Source organism: Schistocerca serialis, chromosome 6 (genome assembly GCF_023864345.2).
Source record: "Schistocerca serialis cubense isolate TAMUIC-IGC-003099 chromosome 6, iqSchSeri2.2, whole genome shotgun sequence".
NCBI classification, from domain to species: Eukaryota; Metazoa; Arthropoda; class Insecta; order Orthoptera; family Acrididae; genus Schistocerca; species Schistocerca serialis.
This window is the reverse complement of record NC_064643.1, coordinates 4,779,515-4,803,002: the sequence shown is the minus strand read 5'-3', so window position 1 is coordinate 4,803,002 and position 23,488 is coordinate 4,779,515.

Below are 23,488 nucleotides of genomic sequence, written 5' to 3'. Positions count from 1 at the left end.
CCATGGAGACAAGTCGGCTGGAGGACGATGTATTGAATCTCGACGCATTTTGAGTGTTCCATCGTCATTAGGAGGCCCTGTACGTTACAATTAACTATCAGTTTTGCGTTGGATTCGAAAATCTAGACTCACAGGAAAACGATCATTAGGTGCCCCAGGCAGCAATAGTCCCATGAAGACAAGTCGGCTGGAGTACGATGTATTGGATCACGACGCAATTTGAGTGTTCCATCGTAACCAGCAGGCCCTGAAAGTTACAATTAACCATCAGTTTTTCGTCGGATTCGAAAATCTAGACTCACTGGAGACGGACCATAAGGTGCCCGAAGCAGCAATATCCCCTTGGAGACCAGTCCGCTGGTGTACGATGTATTGAATCGCGACGCAATTTGAGTGCTCCATCGTCATTAGGAGGCCCTGAACGTTACAATTAACTATCAGTTTCGCGTCGGATTCGAAAATCTAGACTCACAGGAGAAGGACCATGTGGTGCCCGAGGCAGCAAAATCCCCTTGGAGACAAGTCGGCTGGAGGACGATGTATTGAATCGAGACGCAATTTGAGTGTTGCATCGTCATTAGTAGGCCCTGAACGTTACAATTAACTATCATTTTTGCGTCGGATTCGAAAATCTAGACTCACAGGAGAACGACCAAAAGGTGCCCGAGGCAGCAATAGACCCATGGAGACCATTCGGCTGGAGGACGATATATTGACTCTCGACGCAATTTGAGTGTTCCATCGTCATTAGGAGGCGCTGAACGTTACAGTTAACTATCATTTTAGCGTCGGATTCGAAAATCTATTCACAGGAGAAGGATCATATGGTGCCCGAGACAGCAATATCCCCTTGGATACAAGTCGGCTGTAGGACGATGTATTGAATCTCGACGCAATTTGAGTGCTCCATCGTCATTGGGAGTCCCTGAACGTTACAATAATCTTTTAGTTTCGCGTCGGATTCAAAAATCTAGACTCACAGCAGACGGACTATTTGGAGCCCGAGGCAGCAATAGAGCCTTGGAGACAAGTCGGCTGGAGGACGATGTATTGGATCGCGAATCAATTTGGGTGCTCCATCGTCATTAGGAGGCCCTGAATGTTACAATTAACTATCAGTTTTTCGTCGGATTAGAAAATCTAGACCCACATGAGAACGACCATAAGGTGCCCGAGGCAGCAATAGACCTTTGGAGACAAGTTGGCCGAAGGACGATGTATTGAATCTCGGCGCAATTTGAGTGGTCCATCGTCATTAGGAGGCCCTGAACGTTACAATAAACTATTAGTTTCGCGTCGGATTCAAAAATCTAGACTCAGAGGAGACGGACTATTTTGAGCCCGAGGCAGCAATAGACCCTCGGAGACAAGTCGGCTGGAGGACGATGTATTGGATCGCGAATCAATTTGGGTGCTCCATCGTCATTATGAGGCCCTGAAAGTTGCAATTAACTATCAGTTTCGCGTCGGATTAGAAAATCTAGACTCACTGGAGACGGACCATAAGGTGCCCGAGGCTATATCCCCTTGGAGACCAGTCCGCTGGAGGACAATGTATTGAATCGCGACATAATTTGAGTGCTTCATCGTCTTTAGGAGGCCCTGAACGTTACAATTAACTATCAGTTTTGCGTCGGATTCGAAAACGTAGAATCACCGGAGACAGACCATGTGCTGCCCGAGGCAGCGATATCCTCTTGGAGACAAGTCGGCTGGAGGACGATGTAGTGAATCTCGACACAATGTGAGTGTTCCATCGTCATTAGGAGGCCCTGTACGTTACAATTAACTATCAGTTTCGCGTCGTTATAGAAAATCTAGACTCACAGGAAAACGATCATTAGGTGCCCCAGGCAGCAACAGACCCTTGAAGTCAAGTCGGCTGGAGTACGATGTATTGGATCGCGACGCAATTTGAGTGTTCCATCGTAACTAGCAGGCCCAAAATGTTACAATTAACCACCAGTTTTTCGTCGGATTCGAAAATCTAGACTCACTGGAGACGGACCACATGGAGCCCGAGGCAGCAATATCCCCTTGTAGACAAGTCGGCTGGAGTTCGATGTATTGTCTCTCGACGCAATTTGATTGTTCCATCGTCATTAGGAGGCCCTGATTGTTACAATTAACTATCTGTTTTGCGTCGGATTCGAAAATCGAGACTCACAGGAGAACTGCCATAAGGTGCCCGAGGCAGCAATGGACTCTTGGAGACAAGTCGGCTGAAGGACGACGCAATTTGAGTGTTCTATCGTCATTAGGAGGCCCTGAACTTTACAATTAACTATTAGTTGTGCGTCGGATTCAAAAATCTACACTCACAGGAGATGGACCATTTGGTGCCTGGAGCAGCAATATCCCCTTGGAGTCAAGTCGGCTGATGGACGATGTATTGAATCTCGACGCGATTTGAGTGTTCCATCGTCATTAGGAGCCCCGGAACTTTACAATTAACTATTAGTTTCGCGTCGGATTCAAAAATCTAGACTCACAGGAGACGGACTATTTGGAGCCCGAGGCAGCAATAGACCCTTGGAGACAAGTCGGCTGGAGGACGATGTATTGGATCGCGAATTAATTTGAGTGCTCCATCGTCATTAGGAGGCCCTGAATGTTACAATTAACTATCAGTTTTTCGTCGGAATCAAAAATCTAGCCTCACTGGAGACGGACCATAAGGTGCCTGAGGCTATATCCCCTTGGAGACCAGTCGGCTGGAGGACAAAGTATTGAATCGCGACGCATTTTGAGTGTTTGATCGTCATTAGGAGGCGCTGAACGTTACTATTCACTATCATGTTTGCGTCGGATTCAAAAAACTAGACTCACAGTAGAAGGATCATATTGTGCCCGAGACAGCAATATCCCCTTGGAGACAAGTCGGCTGGAGGCCGAAGTATTAAATCTCGACGCAATTTGAGTGTTCCATCGTCATTAGGAGGGCCTGAACGTTACAATTAACTATCAGTTTTTCGTCGGATACGAAAATCTAAATTCACAGGAAAACGATCATAAGGTGCCCTAGGCGGCAATAGACCCTTGGAGACAAGTCGGCTGGAGGACGATATATTGGATCGCGACGCAATTTGAGAGTTCCATCGTAACTAGGAGGACCTGAATGTTACAATTAACTATCAGTCTTTCGTCGGATTCGAAAATCTAGACACACTGGAGACGGACCATAAGGTGCCCGAAGCAGCGATATCCCCTTGGAGACCAGTTAGCTGGAGGACGATGTATTGAATCGCGACGCAATTTGAGTGTTCCATCGTCATTAGGAGGCCCTGAACGTTACAATTAACTATCAGTTTCGCGTCGGATTCGAAAATCTAGACTCACAGGAGAAGGACCATATGGTGCCCGAGGCGGCAATATCCCCTTGGAGACAAGTCGGCTGGAGGGCGATGTATTGAATCTCGACGCAATTTGAGTATTTCATCGTCATTAGGAGGCGCTGAACGTTACAATTAACTAACAGTTATGCGTCGGATTCGCAAATCTAGACTAACAGGGGAACGATCATAAGGTTCCCGAGGCAGCAATATCCCCTTGGAGACAAGTCGGCTGGAGGGCGATGTATTGAATCTCGACGCAATTTGAGTATTCCATCGTCATTATTAGGCACTGAACGTTACAATTAACTATCAGTTTTGCGTTGGATTCGAAAATCTAGACTCACAGGAAAACGATCATTAGGTGCCCCAGGCAGCAATAGTCCCATGAAGACAAGTCGGCTGGAGTACGATGTATTGGATCACGACGCAATTTGAGTGTTCCATCGTAACCAGCAGGCCCTGAATGTTACAATTAACCATCAGTTTTTCGTCGGATTCGAAAATCTAGACTCACTGGAGACGGACCATAAGGTGCCCGAAGCAGCAATATCCCCTTGGAGACCAGTCCGCTGGTGTACGATGTATTGAATCGCGACGCAATTTGAGTGCTCCATCGTCATTAGGAGGCCCCGAACGTTACAATTAACTATCAGTTTCGCGTCGGATTCGAAAATCTAGACTCACAGGAGAAGGACCATGTGGTGCCCGAGGCAGCAAAATCCCCTTGGAGACAAGTCGGCTGGAGGACGATGTATTGAATCGAGACGCAATTTGAGTGTTGCATCGTCATTAGTAGGCCCTGAACGTTACAATTAACTATCATTTTTGCGTCGGATTCGAAAATCTAGACTCACAGGAGAACGACCAAAAGGTGCCCGAGGCAGCAATAGACCCATGGAGACCATTCGGCTGGAGGACGATATATTGACTCTCGACGCAATTTGAGTGTTCCATCGTCATTAGGAGGCGCTGAACGTTACAGTTAACTATCATTTTAGCGTCGGATTCGAAAATCTATTCACAGGAGAAGGATCATATGGTGCCCGAGACAGCAATATCCCCTTGGATACAAGTCGGCTGTAGGACGATGTATTGAATCTCGACGCAATTTGAGTGCTCCATCGTCATTGGGAGTCCCTGAACGTTACAATAATCTTTTAGTTTCGCGTCGGATTCAAAAATCTAGACTCACAGCAGACGGACTATTTGGAGCCCGAGGCAGCAATAGAGCCTTGGAGACAAGTCGGCTGGAGGACGATGTATTGGATCGCGAATCAATTTGGGTGCTCCATCGTCATTAGGAGGCCCTGAATGTTACAATTAACTATCAGTTTTTCGTCGGATTAGAAAATCTAGACCCACATGAGAACGACCATAAGGTGCCCGAGGCAGCAATAGACCTTTGGAGACAAGTTGGCCGAAGGACGATGTATTGAATCTCGGCGCAATTTGAGTGGTCCATCGTCATTAGGAGGCCATGAACGTTACAATAAACTATTAGTTTCGCGTCGGATTCAAAAATCTAGACTCAGAGGAGACGGACTATTTTGAGCCCGAGGCAGCAATAGACCCTCGGAGACAAGTCGGCTGGAGGACGATGTATTGGATCGCGAATCAATTTGGGTGCTCCATCGTCATTAGGAGGCCCTGAATGTTACAATTAACTATCAGTTTTACGTCGGATTCAAAAATTTAGACTCACTGGATAAGGACCATAAGGTGCCTGAGGCTATATCCCCTTGGAGACCAGTCCGCTGGAGGACGATGTATTGAATCTCGACGCAATTTGAGTGTTCGATCGTCATTAGGAGGCGCTGAACGTTACAATTCACTATCATGTTTGCGTCGGATTCGAAAATCTAGACTCACAATACAAGGATCATATTGTGCCCGAGACAGCAATATCCCCTTGGAGACAAGTCGGCTGGAGGCCGATGTATTGAATCTCGACGCAATTTGAGTGTTCCATCGTCATTAGGAGGCCCTGACCGTTACAATTAACTATCAGTTTCGCGTCGGATTCGAAAATCTAGACTCACAGGAGAGCGACCATAAGTAGCCCGAGGCAGCAATATCACCATGGAGACAAGTCGGCTGGAGGACGATGTATTGAATCTCGACGCAATTTGAGTGTTCCATCGTCATTAGGAAGCCCTGAACGTTACAATTAACTATCAGTTTTGCGTCGGATTCGAAAATCTAGACTCACTGGAGACGGACCATAAGGTGCCCGAAGCAGCAATATCGCCTTGGAGACCAGTCCGCTGGAGGACGATGTATTGAATCGCGACGCAATTTGAGTCTTCCATCGTCATTAGGAGGCCCTGACCGTTACAATTAACTATTAGTTTCGCGTCGGATTCGAAAATCTAGACTCACATGAGACGGACCACATGGTGCCCGAGGCAGCATTATCCTCTTGTAGACAAGTCTGCTGGAGGTTGATGTATTGACTCTCGACGCAATTTGAGTGTTCCATCGTCATTAGTAGGTGCTGAACGTAACAATTAACTATCAATTTTGCGTCGGATTCGAAAATCTAGACTCACAGGAGAAGGATCATATGGTGCCCGAGGCAGCGATACCCCCTTGGAGACAAGTCGGCTGGAGATCGATGTATTGACTGTCGACGCAATTTGAGTGTTCCATCGTCATTAGGAGGCGCTGAACGTTACAATTAACTATCATTTTTGCATCGGATTCGAAAATCTAGACTCACAGGAGACTCACCATATGGTGCCCGAGGCAGCAATATCCCCTTGGAGACAAGTGGGCTGGAGGCCGATGTATTGAATCTCGACGCAATTTGAGTCTTCCATCGTCATTAGGAGGAACTTACCGTTACAACTAACTATTAGTTTCGCGTCGGATTCGAAAATCTAGTCTCACATGAGACGGGCCACATGGTGCCTGAGGCAGCATTATCCCCTTGTAGACGAGGCTGCTGGAGGTCCATGTATTGACTCTCGACGCAATTTGAGTGTTCCATCGTCATTAGTAGGTGCTGAACGTAACAATTAACTATCAATTTTGCGTCGGATTCGAAAATCTAGACTCACAGGAGAAGGACCATATGGTGCCCGCGGAAGCAATTTCCCCTGGGTGACAAGTCGGCTGGAGACCGATGGCTTGAATCTCGACGCAATTTGAGTGTTCAATCGTCATTAGGAGGCGCTAAACGTTACAATTAACTATCAGTTATGCGTCGGATTCGAATATCTAGACTCACAGGAGAACGATCATAAGGTGCCCGAGACAGCAATATCTCCTTGGAGCCAAGTCGGCTGGAGGCCGATGTATTGAATCTCCACGCAATTTGTGTGTTCCATCGTCATTAAGTGGCCCTGAATGTTACAATTAACTATCAGTTTCGTGTCGGGTTCGAAAATCTAGACTCACAGGAGAACGATCATAAGGTGCACGAGGCAGCAATATCCCCTTGGAGACAAGTGGGCTGGAGGCCGATGTATTGAATCGCGACGCTATTTGAGTGTTCCATCGTAACTAGGAGGCCCTGAATGTTACAATTAACTATCAGTTTTTCGTCGGATTCGAAAATCTAGACTCACTGGAGACTGACCGTAAGGTGCCCGAAGCAGCAATATCTCCTTGGAGACCAGTCCGCTGGCGGACGATGTATTGAATCGCGACGCAATTTGAGTGCTCCATCGTCATTAGGAGGCCCTGAACGTTGCAATTAACTATCATTTTTGCGTCGGATTCGAAAATCTAGACTCACAGGAGACGGAGGCAGCAATATCCCCTTGGAGACAAGTCTGCTGGAGGCCGATGGAATGAATCTCGACGCAATTTGAGTGTTCATTCGTCATTAGGAGACCCTGATTGTTACAATTAACAATCTGTTTCGCGTCGGATTCGAAAATCTAGACTCACAGGAGATGGAACACATGGAGCCCGAGGCAGCAATATCCCCTTGTAGACAAGTCGACTGGAGGACGATGTATTGACTCTCGACGCAATTTCAGTGTTCCATCGTCATTAGGAGGCGCTGAACGTTGCAATTAACTATCATTTTTGCGTCGGATTCGAAAATCTAGACTCACAGGAGACGGAGGCAGCAATATCCTCTTGGAGACAAGTCTGCTGGAGGCCGATGGAATGAATCTCGACGCAATTTGAGTGTTCTATCGTCATTAGGAGGCGCTGAACGTTGCAATTCACTATCATTTTTGCGTCGGTTTCGAAAACGTAGAATCACCGGAGACGGACCATGTGGTGCCCGAGGCAGCGATATCCCCTTGGAGACAAGTCGGCTGGAGGACGTTGTAGTGAATCTCGACGCAATTTGAGTGTTCATTCGTCACTAGGAGACCCTGATTGTTACAATTAACAATCTGTTTTGCGTCGGATTCGAAAATCTAAACTCACAGGAGAACGACCATAAGGTAACCGAGGCAGTAATTGACCCCTGGAGACAAGTCGGCTCGAGGCCGAAGTAGTGAATCTCGACGCAATTTGAGTGTCCCTTCCTCATTAAGAGGCCCTGAACGTTACAATTAACTATCTGTTTTGGGTCGGATTAGAAAATCTAGACTCACAGGAGAACGACCATAAGGTGTCCGAGGCAGCAATAGACTCTTGGAGACAAGTCAGCTGAAGGACGATGTGTTGAATCTCGACGCAATTTGTGTTTTCCATCGTCATTAGGATTCCCTGAACGTTACAATTAACTATCATTTTTGCGTCGGATTCGAAAGTCTAGACTCACAGGAGACGGCCCATATGGTGCCCGAGGCAGTAATATCCCCTTGGAGACAAGTCGGCTGGAGGCCGATGTACTGAATCTCGACGCAATTTGGGTGTTCCATCGTCATTAGGTGGCCCTGAACATTACAATTAACTATCAGTTTGTGTCGGGTTCTAAAATCTAGATACACAGGGGAACGACCATATGGTGAGCGAGGCAGCAATAGACCCTTGGAGACAAATCGGCTGAATGCCGATGTATTGAATCTCGACGCAATTTGAGTGTTCCATCGTCATTAGGTGGCCCTGAACGTTACAATTAACAATTATTTTCGCGTCAGATTCGAAAATCTATACTCACAGGAAAGCGACCATAAGAGCCCGAGGCGGCAATATCGCCATAGAGACAAGTCGGCTGGAGGACGATGTATTGAATCTCGACGCAATTAGAGTGTTCCATCGTCATTGTGAGGTGTTGAACGTTACAATTAACAATCAGTTTTGCGTCGGATTAGAAAATCTAGACTCACAGGAGAACGACCATAAGGTGCCCGAAGCAGCAATAGACCCTTGGAAACAAGTCGGCTGAAGGACGATGTATTGAATCTCGACGCAATTTGAGTGTTCCATCGTCATTAGGAGGCCCTCAACGTTAAAATTAACTGTCAGTTTTGCGTCGGATTCGAAAATCTAGACTCACAGGAGAATGACCATATGGTGCCCGAGGCAGCAATAGACCCTTGGAGACAAGTCAGCTGAAGGACGATGTATCGAATCTCGACGCAATTTGAGTGTTCTATCGTCATTAGGAAGCTCTGAAAGTTACAATTACCTATCAGTTTCGCGTCGAATTCATTAATCTAGACTCACAGGAGACGGACCATTTGGTGCCCAAGGCAGCAATATCCCCTTGGAGACAAGTCGGCTGGAGGACGACGTATTGAATCTCGACGCAATTTGAGTGTCCTATCGTCATTAGGAGGCGTTGAACGTTACAATTCACTATCATTTTTGCGTCGGATTCAAAAATCTAGACTCACAGGTGAAGGATCATATTGTGCCCGAGACAGCAATATCCCCTTGGAGACAAGTCGGCTGGAGGCCGTTGTATTGAATCTCGACTCAATTTGAGTGTTCCGTCGTCATTAGGTGGCCCTGAGCGTTACAATTAACTATCAGTTTTTCGTGGGATTCGAAAACCTAGACTCACTGGAGACGGACCATGTGGTGCCCGAGGCAGCGATATCCCCTTGGAGACAAGTCGGCTGGAGGACGATGTAGTGAATCTTGACGCAATTTGTGTGTTCCTTCGTCATTAGTAGGCCCTGAACGTTACAATTAACTATCTGTTTTGCGTCGTATTCGAAAATCTAGACTCACTGGAGACGGAAAATAAGGTGCCCGAGGCTATATCCCCTTGGAGACCAGTCCGCTGGGGGACGATGTATTGAATCGCGACGCAATTTGAGTGCTCCATCGTCATTAGGAGGCCCTGAACGTTATAATTAACTATCAGTATCGCGTCGCATTCGAAAACCTAGACTCACAGGAGAACGACCATAAGGTGCCCGAGGCAGCAATAGACTCTTGGAGACAAGTCGGCTGAAGGACGATGTATTGAATCTCGACGCAATTTGAGTGTTCCATCGCCATTAGGAGGCCCTGAACGTTACAATTAACTATCTGTTTTGCGTCGGATTCGAAAATCTACACTCACAGGAGAATGACCATATGGTGCCCGAGGCAGCAATATGCCCTTGGAGACAAGTCGGCAGGAGGCCGATTTATTGAATCTCGACGCAATTTCAGTGTTCCATCGTCATTAGGAGGCCCTGAACGTTGCAATTAACTATCATTTTTGCGTCGGATTCGAAAATCTAGACTCACAGGAGAACGACCATAAGGTGCCCGAGGCAGCAATAGACCCTTGGTGACAAGTCCGCTGGAGGACGATGTATTGACTCTCGACACAATTTGAGTGTTCCATCGTCATTAGGAGGCGCTGAACGTTATAATTAACTATCATTTTAGCGTCAGGTTCGAAAAACTACTCACAGACGAAGGATCATATGGTGCCCGAGGCAGCAATATCCCCTTGGATACAAGTCAGCTGAAGGATGATGTATTGAATCTCGACCCAATTAGCGTGTTCCATCGTCATTAGGAGGCCCGGAGCGTTACAATTAACTATCAGTTTCGCGTCGGATTCGAAAATTTAGACTCACTGGAGACGGACCATAAGGTGCCCGAGGCTATATCCCCTTGGAGACCAGTGCGCTGGAGGACGATGTATTGAATCGCGACGCAATTTGAGTGCTCCATCGTCATTAGGAGGCCCTGAACGTTACAATTAACAACCAGTTTTGCGTCGGATTAGAGAATCTAGACTCACAGGAGAACGTCCATAAGGTGCCCGAGGCAGCAATAGACCCTTGGAGACAAGTCGGCTGAAGGTCGTTGTATTGAATCTCGACGCAATTAGAGTGTTCCATCGTCATTAGGAGGCCCTGAACGTTAAAATTAACTATCAGTTTTGCGTCGGACTCGAAAATCTAGACTCACAGTGTAACGCCGGAAATGCATATCCTCCTATTTCCATCTATTGTACTATTATTTTTTTTCCTTGTTTTGTTACCTCAAGATATGACATTTCTGTCTCTTTATATATTGTAATTGTTTTACTGTTTGTATGTATATATTTATGCACTTATGTCGATGTATAATTGGTTTGTTGTGTAAAGAGTATTTGTATTTTTACGCTGGGTCTTGCCTAGGGAAAACTGCTATCGAACGATTACATAGATAGGTCGTGTGAAGAATCAAAGTTTGTAGGATCTTTGGTAGTGTTAACTCTGCCGCGTGGAGCGCGGGCGGAACAGGAGAGTCTGGCGGGGGTAGCGAGTGGAGCAGGTGTGTTGTGTGACGCTCCCGCGAGTTGCCGCGCTTTCGGGGTTTGGCAGCATGTAATTGCGCTCGACTCGCGATGATAGTTTCTGACATGGTGTCGCGGACGGGAAGCATTAGCTGGCGCACATCAAGAGCCCGTTTTCGCCTGGTGACCGTGTCGAGAAGAAGGCGCGCCAACATCCAGCTTCTGCAACAGCGACGGCCGACAATGAGTGACTGTTGCCACCTCCTCGATCGACGGCTTCAAACCTTCAATCAACCAACAAGGAAGACTAAAAGCACGTAAAGTTTCAGAACTGTATGGCAGACCTCAGCTTTTCAAATTGTTCCATTTGCCTCGCAAAATTACAGCAACTTAGCATGAACCTTTGTTGCTCATTGTCCCAATTGCATTGCCAAGCAGGGTCCCTTCCTTTTCCGAAATGAACCCGAGTGTCGTTGAAATTCAAACGCCAGCATTAAAATAATATAATTAGATTTCACTGCTTTAATTTCAAAGTTCAGTAGCTGGCTACAATATTTAGGTTACACGAGCACAAATTTAGAGTGCGAGTTTTGTTAGCATATTTTAGCTTACCTGTGACTGCAGCTCAGCTTGGTACGTACTAAATTTTACTATTGTTAATAGTTCAGAATCATTTAATTCAAGTTCCAAGTTAAATCTCTTGTTTCTAAATTGCGTAGAGTCAAGTTGCTTTTGAAATGATCGTTGAGGTAGTCCAAGACTAACCGTATTTTACTGGATTTCGATGTGCTTCAGAAAGAAAGCTTCTTATTAATTTCAGTCACTAAATTAACTTTCAGTTTTCTGGTTTTATTAATTCTTCTGCTAAATTAAGTCAGAGTGTAGCGAAATTTATTACTTCTGACAAACTTTCAGTTTTCACACTACACGTGTCAACCTTCAGTTGCCACGCTTCTAGTGCTAATTATATGTGTAATAACCTTTCTTTTTCAGTTATTATAGTAATTGTCCATAGGACTGGCGACCGTAATTTCCCCCAAATCTCAAATATCTAATTACCGCTAGTTGATTGTTAACGTAACGGCCGCACATTTACTTTCTTTATTAACTTTATCCCTATTTCAAAATTAATTTCCACCAGTTTCATTAGCACATTTCCTTTCATTTAGATGTAACCCTTTCCTCCCTCTTTACCGACAGGTTAACTTCAGTGACGATTGCTTTTCCAAAACTCCCATTAGGTACACGCGGTTTCATTTTTCACTGTCATTAAGGTCGGTAAGTGAGGGGGAGGTTACACGTGGCGACCTGGTGACAGGACAATCTTTGGATTTGAGGTTGTTCTGGACACGAATTTGGCATTGTGCAAATCTCGTAACAAAGTACTGGTTACGTACAGGCCGTTACGTCAGCGAGAATAAGTAGTGGGAGTAATCTTAATTACATTTGAGATTTGTCAGTTATATTGAAAATTATTAAAATGAGTGAAGGCAACAATTGCCAAAATTTGGTAGACTTGGATACGGAACAATCGGTCGAACAGTGGGAAACGCGCACCGCAGTACCCATTGTTCAGGGGCAGGCGGCTAGCATGAAAGACGCGACCGCCGAAACGCAACAAAGAGCAGAAATGGAATTCCAAACTTTAGAAAATGTTTCGGAATCGGAAGCGAAAATCAAATCTGTACCCCTTGATGATGAATACGGGGGAACATGTATAGAGGAACCAGCTACGGAAGTAAAACCGGTAGTCTCCGGGAATTTAACTGATTTATTGAATGTTTTGATTAATGAAATCAAGAGTCAATCGGTAGAAATTATAGCTCTGTCTGCCAAGCAAGAAGCTCAGTCTGAAAAGATTGAACGAAAGCTAGACAATCAGAACAAAGCTATTAATGTTGTTAACAACAATGTTGGAGTTGTTAATACAAAAGTTGATAAAATCAAAGAAGATATTGTTGTAATTAATACCGAAATCGGTAATCTTAAACAGGAAATGATAGGCGTTCAGGCGGAAATTGCGAGCATAAATACTCGTTTTGATTCCGAAATTAGCAGAATCGAGAAAAGTGTAGGAGAAGCAGTTGCTCCGATCATCGAGAATAAGGTGACGGAACAAATTCAATTAGTGAAAAAAGAGGATCAACAGAAGGTGGAAACTTTAAAGGCTTTAGTGTCCGAAGTAGACACTAAAGTGAGGGAGCAGGCTAATACCTGCGAAGAGAAAAAGAGGGAAGTGGAAACGCTTGCGACAACCACTTGCCAAGTAATTACGAGAGTGTCAGAATTAGAAAAGAAACTTGACGAAAAACAGAGCTATGTGCCAATCTGTGCACATAGTTCGGAATGGTTGACGAAAGAGGAGCGGTTCGACCCCTTGAAAAAAGGCGGTATACACGCGACGGATTTCATTAAAAATTGTGAAAGAGTTTTACCCAGATCATGGACTAATGAGAGAAAAATTAATGCGGTTATTGATGTGCTGGCTGGTGATGCCAAGCGTTGGGGCTTAAACCTCGACATTACGAACCTGACTTTTGACGAGTTTAAAAATTTGTTTCTGGCTAAATACTGGTCAGAGCAAAAACAGCAAAGTGTCTGGCGCGAATTTGTCGTATCGAGGCCTTTCGATGCGAATTCGCGCGGTTCGATGAGGGAGTTTTGTGAGGGCTGGATCCGCAAGTTGGAATATTTGCGTGATCGCCGCACGGAATCCGAAATAGTCTGGGAACTCTACAAAAAGCTTCCAGATGATACAAAACGCTACGTAGGAAGCAATTACAGGACAATAAATGATTTCCTGGAAAGAGTGGAGGACGAGGACAATTGGCGCAATAATCGCGACAGTGGTAGAGGCCGTGGTAACAACAACGGGTACCACCCCAACCATAACAACGATAACCATGGGAATAATGCATACCGCAGCAATAACAATAATGGTTCGGGCCGTAATAACAATCGGTACAATGCAAATGATAACAGGAATGACAGAAACCAGTATCATACTAGCGTGATACGGGCTGCGCAGAATAGTAATAACGCCAGAGGGTGTGACCAGCCGCCTCAGCAGTATCCGGGGAGCGTATCTGCTGGGACGAGACAGGGAAACCATTAGCCGCGCCGGTGAGGGGCCGACCGGGCGTGGAGAAATTTTGGCGGCCCAATAACAGGAGAAAACCCAGGTGTCGTCGTTATGAAAATTCCATATGGAATAATCAACGGCGGGAGAGTGTGCCAGTGTTAGGAGAAAGGAGTGCGCCCACAAGTAGTAGATCAGCTGTAGACACGGCAGTAGGAAGTACATTCACTGTCAGTGAGAACAATTTAAGTAGTGTTCCGGAAATCGATTATAAAGTGGCAGCTGTAATACCCACAGCGGAACTGGAGATTGAGTTTAAGAATGATTCGCAAGTGTTGAAAGAAGATCAGATGTCGGATAAAACGTCCGTCATCGAGCGAGGAGATGCAGAGAGGGATGAGGTCTGGTTAAGGCAGTTCGGTCGCTTATACGACGAACTAAGAGATTATAGGGGCCTGTACGGGAGAAGTGTTTATGGGGAGCGCGGGCAGGATTTGCCGCGTCTCGTCCCGCAGGAAGATAGTGATTGTGAAGTGATAGAAAGTTCTGGCCCTAACCGGCAGACTTTACTAGAAATAGTTGATGTTAATGGGGAGCACGAGCAAGATGCGTCGTGTTTCGTCCCGCAGGAGTTGAATGTTGAAGTAGTAACGGAAAGTTCTGGCCCTAACCGGCAGACTTTACCGAAAGTTGTAGTGGTAGAAGTAGCCGACCCATCCGACGCGAACATCCAGTTTAAACATTGCGAGAGTATTAAGGAGAAAGATTATGAAAATTTTAGTGGTAGCCGGACACGATTGGTAGAGAAGCACGTAGATTACAGCGTGTATGAGGTTAGAGCTGACGTTATACGGTCAGACGGTAGCAGTGTGGGTTGCGCAGATCCAGAGGAAGTAATTTCAGATGCTACTGGGCACATTCTTCCAGGTAGATTGGCAGATGAGATCAATCTGACCAAAGAGGAATCAACGAAGGTGACAATTAGTGAAGTGATAGCAAAGCAACACTCACTAGTTGACGAGTTACAGGAAAAGGTTTCGGTATTGGAGGCGACGCTACAGACTATGCCTCAGGACAAACGTGTTGAAATTAAAACTGTATGTGAACAGAGGCTGAAAAAGCCGCCAGATAAACCGGATTTAGGATCTAAGCCGGATGTTTTTTTCTGGAATGACCTGGATATAGACGAGGATTTACTGTGGGAAAATAAAGAAACAGTCGAGGGCAAGTGTAGACAGGTAGTAGTGTCTGTTAATATGCACGACCTACAACTAAACGTGTTGATTGACACCGGTGCAGAATTGAGTGCTGTATCTGGGAAAATATTTGAGTTACTGAAAGACAGACCTGGCATCGTAGTTATGCCAGTAACAGGAGTGAAAATTATCGGTGCTACTGGGAAGGCCAGTAAACCGGTCACAAAACAGATTTTTGTCAACTTCGAGATATGTGGGGCACGATTTGAACAAGAGTTTGTCGTCGTGCCAGACTTAACTACGGAAGTAATTATCGGGTTAGATTGGCTATTAAAGTACCGTGCAGTGATTAACTGCGAAAGCAAAACGTTGACATGTACGTCCCAAGATAAAACAATAGTAGTTAGTTTTGACGAGGCAGGAGACGGTGTGCATAGGCAATACCAGCCTATACACATTGTTAACTGGCCGGATGGTATTGACGTAGGTATGAATCTGAACTACTGTAATGTGAAGAATCTCGGCATTGACAATAATGTAGAAAGTGAATTGGAAAGTATTGTAGAAGGTGTGTCAAACGTAACACACGAACAAAGACGAGGCCGACTTTCCCGTGCCTACTGCCATCACAACCATAGGGCATGGGGCAAATATGAAGCAGAATTTAAGAGAATTATGAACACCTTGAGACATGAATCTACGGGATTTTCTCCAGAGGAAATTCTGTTGGATGACAGAAGTAAAAGTTTAGTGGAAGTGATAATCAAATTCCCTCCACGGATTGACATTAGTATTGGTGTGAAAAAAGATCGTTTGCGAGAAGTAACGAAGCTAAAAGCTGATGCTCGCATACGTCGTCATGACGCTAAAGCGCGTTTTGCTAAGTTTGCAATCGGAGACTTAGTACTTGTAAAAGCTCATGAGAAATCGAGCGAGATAGACCATGGAATCTCTAAATTTAAGTTTGTTTATAATGGACCATATAAAGTCATTGGTATACCTCACACAAATGCTTACGGAATATTGTAGACTTGAAATTGTACCAACCAAGGATTGATTAGTACCACAGATAGGGTAATTTGCACAGTATGTAGATATAGAGTGTAAGATTTAAGAATGTGCCATGTGGCGATGCTTTTGCCTGACCTAGAGGTCATTAAAGAAGTTGTAATTAATAAGTAATTTATGTTGATTAAATGATTTAAGAGTTACTGAATATTAATCAATTTAAAAATCCAAGCTGCTAGTTTAAGTTTTCAGCTGAGTCACAGTAGATTAAGCAATGTAAATATGATTTTGTAACTAGCTGTAAGATTCCATAAATATGTGATTTACTAGTCATTGCCGATGTACTTAGACGCTGTTTTAAGTTTCAGGCTAGTACATGCGTGTGATGATGGACAGTGTTGAGTTATCCACTGTGATAGTATTAAGGGACTCCTTGAGATTACTCGGGAGTGAGTTTTTCCTAAAGAATTCAGTGAAACGGACGTTCTGGAAATGCCGTTACACAGGCGAGTGAGATCAAGCGTGCCGCACAGGCGGGCGCAACAATACTGGCGAGGCGGTGCCGCTGTCGGCTCTTGTGCCACCGTCGGCATTCTTTGTACTTGCGAGTACGGAAGGCGGAGTTGTTTTTCTTCCCTGACAGCTGATATGAAAGAATTCTGTTGTCAATATTTATGTTTTTGTCGATCTGATGTGTATTATTTTCTTGTTTAGCGTTAAGTAGATTCTCGTGACGAGAATATTAATTATGAAAAGGTTATATAAAATGTGTAGTCTATTTAATTATTTATTTGCGTATTTTGATCTACCTGGTTTTATGACCATGCAATCTAATTAATTTTGCAAATAGTATTCCATTCCTCATAGTGTTACGAATTTTAATGATTTTGGAATAGCTAAACCATTTTCTATGTTTTCTATGAATTTTGATATGTTGTCAACCTGATTTATTTTGTGCAAGATGACAGAGTGGAATAAGATTAGGAGTGTCTCCACTCAATTATTATTGTCTACAAATTGGTTTATGGTTAATTAGACGAATGCTAAATTTTGTTGATGTTTTGAGCATATGCATTTCCGCTGTTTCTTTTTTTTTTGGGACATTTTCTGAGTCTGTTTACGTTACACGAACATCCTCAGACAATGTGGGGCACGTGTAACGCCGGAAATGCATATCCTCCTATTTCCATCTATTGTACTATTATTTTTTTTCCTTGTTTTGTTACCTCAAGATATGACATTTCTGTCTCTTTATATATTGTAATTGTTTTACTGTTTGTATGTATATATTTATGCACTTATGTCGATGTATAATTGGTTTGTTGTGTAAAGAGTATTTGTATTTTTACGCTGGGTCTTGCCTAGGGAAAACTGCTATCGAACGATTACATCGATAGGTCGTGTGAAGAATCAAAGTTTGTAGGATCTTTGGTAGTGTTAACTCTGCCGCGTGGAGCGCGGGCGGAACAGGAGAGTCTGGCGGGGGTAGCGAGTGGAGCAGGTGTGTTGTGTGACGCTCCCGCGAGTTGCCGCGCTTTCGGGGTTTGGCAGCATGTAATTGCGCTCGACTCGCGATGATAGTTTCTGACATGGTGTCGCGGACGGGAAGCATTAGCTGGCGCACATCAAGAGCCCGTTTTCGCCTGGTGACCGTGTCGAGAAGAAGGCGCGCCAACATCCAGCTTCTGCAACAGCGACGGCCGACAATGAGTGACTGTTGCCACCTCCTCGATCGACGGCTTCAAACCTTCAATCAACCAACAAGGAAGACTAAAAGCACGTAAAGTTTCAGAACTGTATGGCAGACCTCAGCTTTTCAAATTGTTCCATTTGCCTCGCAAAATTACAGCAACTTAGCATGAACCTTTGTTGCTCATTGTCCCAATTGCATTGCCAAGCAGGGTCCCTTCCTTTTCCGAAATGAACCCGAGTGTCGTTGAAATTCAAACGCCAGCATTAAAATAATATAATTAGATTTCACTGCTTTAATTTCAAAGTTCAGTAGCTGGCTACAATATTTAGGTTACACGAGCACAAATTTAGAGTGCGAGTTTTGTTAGCATATTTTAGCTTACCTGTGACTGCAGCTCGGCTTGGTACGTACTAAATTTTACTATTGTTAATAGTTCAGAATCATTTAATTCAAGTTCCAAGTTAAATCTCTTGTTTCTAAATTGCGTAGAGTCAAGTTGCTTTTGAAATGATCGTTGAGGTAGTCCAAGACTAACCGTATTTTACTGGATTTCGATGTGCTTCAGAAAGAAAGCTTCTTATTAATTTCAGTCACTAAATTAACTTTCAGTTTTCTGGTTTTATTAATTCTTCTGCTAAATTAAGTCAGAGTGTAGCGAAATTTATTACTTCTGACAAACTTTCAGTTTTCACACTACACGTGTCAACCTTCAGTTGCCACGCTTCTAGTGCTAATTATATGTGTAATAACCTTTCTTTTTCAGTTATTATAGTAATTGTCCATAGGACTGGCGACCGTAATTTCCCCCAAATCTCAAATATCTAATTACCGCTAGTTGATTGTTAACGTAACGGCCGCACATTTACTTTCTTTATTAACTTTATCCCTATTTCAAAATTAATTTCCACCAGTTTCATTAGCACATTTCCTTTCATTTAGATGTAACCCTTTCCTCCCTCTTTACCGACAGGTTAACTTCGGTGACGATTGCTTTTCCAAAACTCCCATTAGGTACACGCGGTTTCATTTTTCACTGTCATTAAGGTCGGTAAGTGAGGGGGAGGTTACAACAGGACAACGACCATAAGGTGCCCGAGGCAGCAATAGACCCTTGGAGACAAGTCAGCTGAAGAATGATGTATTGTATCTTGACGCAATTTGCGTGTTCCATCGTCATTCGGAGGCCCTGAGCATTACAATTAACTATCAGTTTCGCGTCGGATTCGAAAATCTATACTCACTGGAGACGGAACACATGGAGCCCGAGGCAGCCATATCCCCTTGTAGACAAGTCGACTGGAGGACAATGTATTGACTCTCGACGCAATTTCAGTGTTCCATCGTCATTAGGAGGCGCTGAACGTTGTAATTAACTATCATTATTGCGTCGATTCGAAAATCTAGACTCACAGGAGACGGAAGCAGCAATATCCCCTTGGAGACAAGTCGGCTGGAGGCCGATGGAATGAATCTCGACGCAATTTGAGTGCTCTATCGTCATTAGGAGGCGCTGAACGTTACAATTCACTATCATTTTTGCGTCGGATTCGAAAATCTAGACTCTCAGGATAAGGATCATATGGTGCCCGAGACAGCAATACCCCCTTGGAGACAAGTCGGCTGGAGATCGATGTATTGACTGTCGACGCAATTTGAGTGTTCCATCGTCATTAGGAGGCGCTGAACGTTACAATTAACTATCATTTTTGCATCGGATTCGAAAATCTAGACTCACAGGAGACTCACCATATGGTGCCCGAGGCAGCAATATCCCCTTGGAGACAAGTGGGCTAGAGGCCGATGTATTGAATCTCGACGCAATTTGAGTGTTCCATCGTCATTAGGAAGCCCTGAACGTTACAATTAACTATTAGTTTTGCGTCGGATTCGAAAATCTAGACTCACTGGAGACGGACCATAAGGTGCCCGAAGCAGCAATATCGCCTTGGAGACCAGTCCGCTGGAGGACGATGTATTGAATCGCGACGCAATTTGAGTGCTCCATCGTCATTAGGAGGCCCTGAACGTTATTATTAACTATCAGATTCGCGTCGGATTCAAAAATCTAGACTCACAGGAGAAGGACCATATGGTGCCCGAGGGAGCAACATCCCCTTGGAGACAAGTCGGCTGGAGGACGATGTATTGAATCTCGACGCAATTTGAGTCTTCCATCGTCATTAGGAGGAACTTACCGTTACAACTAACTATTAGTTTCGCGTCGGATTCGAAAATCTAGTCTCACATGAGACGGGCCACATGGTGCCCGAGGCAGCATTATCCCCTTGTAGACAAGGCTGCTGGAGGTCCATGTATTGACTCTCGACGCAATTTGAGTGTTCCATCGTCATTAGGAGGCGCTAAACGTTACAATTAACTGTCAGTTATGCGTCGGATTCGAAAATCTAGACTCACAGGAGAACGATCATAAGGTGCCCGAGACAGCAATATCTCCTTGGAGCCAAGTCGGCTGGAGGCCGATGTATTGAATCGCGACGCTATTTGAGTGTTCCATCGTAACTAGGAGGCCCTGAATGTTACAATTAACTATCAGTTTTTCGTCGGATTCGAAAATCTAGACTCACTGGAGACTGACCGTAAGGTGCCCGAAGCAGCAATATCTCCTTGGAGACCAGTCCGCTGGCGGACGATGTATTGAATCGCGACGCAATTTGAGTGCTCCATCGTCATTAGGAGGCCCTGAACGTTGCAATTAACTATCATTTTTGCGTCGGATTCGAAAATCTAGACTCACAGGAGACGGAGGCAGCAATATCCCCTTGGAGACAAGTCTGCTGGAGGCCGATGGAATGAATCTCGACGCAATTTGAGTGTTCATTCGTCATTAGGAGACCCTGATTGTTACAATTAACAATCTGTTTCGCGTCGGATTCGAAAATCTAGACTCACAGGAGACGGAACACATGGAGCCCGAGGCAGCAATATCCCCTTGTAGACAAGTCGACTGGAGGACGATGTATTGACTCTCGACGCAATTTCAGTGTTCCATCGTCATTAGGAGGCGCTGAACGTTGCAATTAACTATCATTTTTGCGTCGGATTCGAAAATCTAGACTCACAGGAGACGGAGGCAGCAATATCCTCTTGGTGACAAGTCTGCTGGAGGCCGATGGAATGAATCTCGACGCAATTTGAGTGTTCTATCGTCATTAGGAGGCGCTGAACGTTGCAATTCACTATCATTTTTGCGTCGGTTACGAAAACGTAGAATCACCGGAGACGGACCATGTGGTGCCCGAGGCAGCGATATCCCCTTGGAGACAAGTCGGCTGGAGGACGTTGTAGTGAATCTCGACGCAATTTGAGTGTTCATTCGTCACTAGGAGACCCTGATTGTTACAATTAACAATCTGCTTTGCGTCGGATTCGAAAATCTAAACTCACAGGAGAACGACCATAAGGTAACCGAGGCAGTAATAGACCCCTGGAGACAAGTCGGCTCGAGGCCGAAGTAGTGAATCTCGACGCAATTTGAGTGTCCCTTCCTCATTAAGAGGCCCTGAACGTTACAATTAACTATCTGTTTTGGGTCGGATTAGAAAATCTAGACTCACAGGAGAACGACCATAAGGTGTCCGAGGCAGCAATAGACTCTTGGAGACAAGTCAGCTGAAGGACGATGTGTTGAATCTCGACGCAATTTGTGTCTTCCATCGTCATTAGGATTCCCTGAACGTTACAATTAACTATCATTTTTGCGTCGGATTCGAAAGTCTAGACTCACAGGAGACGGCCCATATGGTGCCCGAGGCAGTAATATCCCCTTGGAGACAAGTCGGCTGGAGGCCGATGTACTGAATCTCGACGCAATTTGGGTGTTCCATCGTCATTAGGTGGCCCTGAACATTACAATTAACTATCAGTTTGTGTCGGGTTCTAAAATCTAGATACACAGGGGAACGACCATAAGGTGAGCGAGGCAGCAATAGACCCTTGGAGACAAATCGGCTGAATGCCGATGTATTGAATCTCGACGCAATTTGAGTGTTCCATCGTCATTAGGTGGCCCTGAACGTTACAATTAACAATTATTTTCGCGTCGGATTCGAAAATCTATACTCACAGGAAAGCGACCAAAAGAGCCCGAGGCGGCAATATCGCCATAGAGACAAGTCGGCTGGAGGACGATGTATTGAATCTCGACGCAATTAGAGTGTTCCATCGTCATTGTGAGGTCTTGAACGTTACAATTAACAATCAGTTTTGCGTCGGATTAGAAAATCTAGACTCACAGGAGAACGACCATAAGGTGCCCGAAGCAGCAATAGACCCTTGGAAACAAGTCGGCAGAAGGACGATGTATTGAATCTCGACGCAATTTGAGTGTTCCATCGTCATTAGGAGGCCCTCAACGTTAAAATTAACTGTCAGTTTTGCGTCGGATTCGAAAATCTAGACTCACAGGAGAATGACCATATGGTGCCCGAGGCAGCAATAGACCCTTGGAGACAAGTCAGCTGAAGGACGATGTATCGTATCTCGACGCAATTTGAGTGTTCCATCGTCATTAGGAAGCTCTGAAAGTTACAATTACCTATCAGTTTCGCGTCGAATTCATTAATCTAGACTCACAGGAGACGGACCATTTGGTGCCCAAGGCAGCAATATCCCCTTGGAGACAAGTCGGCTGGAGGACGACGTATTGAATCTCGACGCAATTTGAGTGTCCTATCGTCATTAGGAGGCGTTGAACGTTACAATTCACTATCATTTTTGCGTCGGATTCAAAAATCTAGACTCACAGGTGAAGGATCATATTGTGCCCGAGACAGCAATATCCCCTTGGAGACAAGTCGGCTGGAGGCCGTTGTATTGAATCTCGACTCAATTTGAGTGTTCCGTCGTCATTAGGTGGCCCTGAGCGTTACAATTAACTATCAGTTTTTCGTGGGATTCGAAAACCTAGACTCACTGGAGACGGACCATGTGGTGCCCGAGGCAGCGATATCCCCTTGGAGACAAGTCGGCTGGAGGACGATGTAGTGAATCTTGACGCAATTTGTGTGTTCCTTCGTCATTAGTAGGCCCTGAACGTTACAATTAACTATCTGTTTTGCGTCGTATTCGAAAATCTAGACTCACTGGAGACGGAACATAAGGTGCCCGAGGCTATATCCCCTTGGAGACCAGTCCGCTGGGGGACGATGTATTGAATCGCGACGCAATTTGAGTGCTCCATCGTCATTAGGAGGCCCTGAACGTTATAATTAACTATCAGTATCGCGTCGCATTCGAAAACCTAGACTCACAGGAGAACGACCATAAGGTGCCCGAGGCAGCAATAGACTCTTGGAGACAAGTCGGCTGAAGGACGATGTAGTGAATCTTGACGCAATTTGAGTGTTCCATCGCCATTAGGAGGCCCTGAACGTTACAATTAACTATCTGTTTTGCGTCGGATTCGAAAATCTACACTCACAGGAGAATGACCATATGGTGCCCGAGGCAGCAATATGCCCTTGGAGACAAGTCGGCAGGAGGCCGATTTATTGAATCTCGACGCAATTTCAGTGTTCCATCGTCATTAGGAGGCCCTGAACGTTGCAATTAACTATCATTTTTGCGTCGGATTCGAAA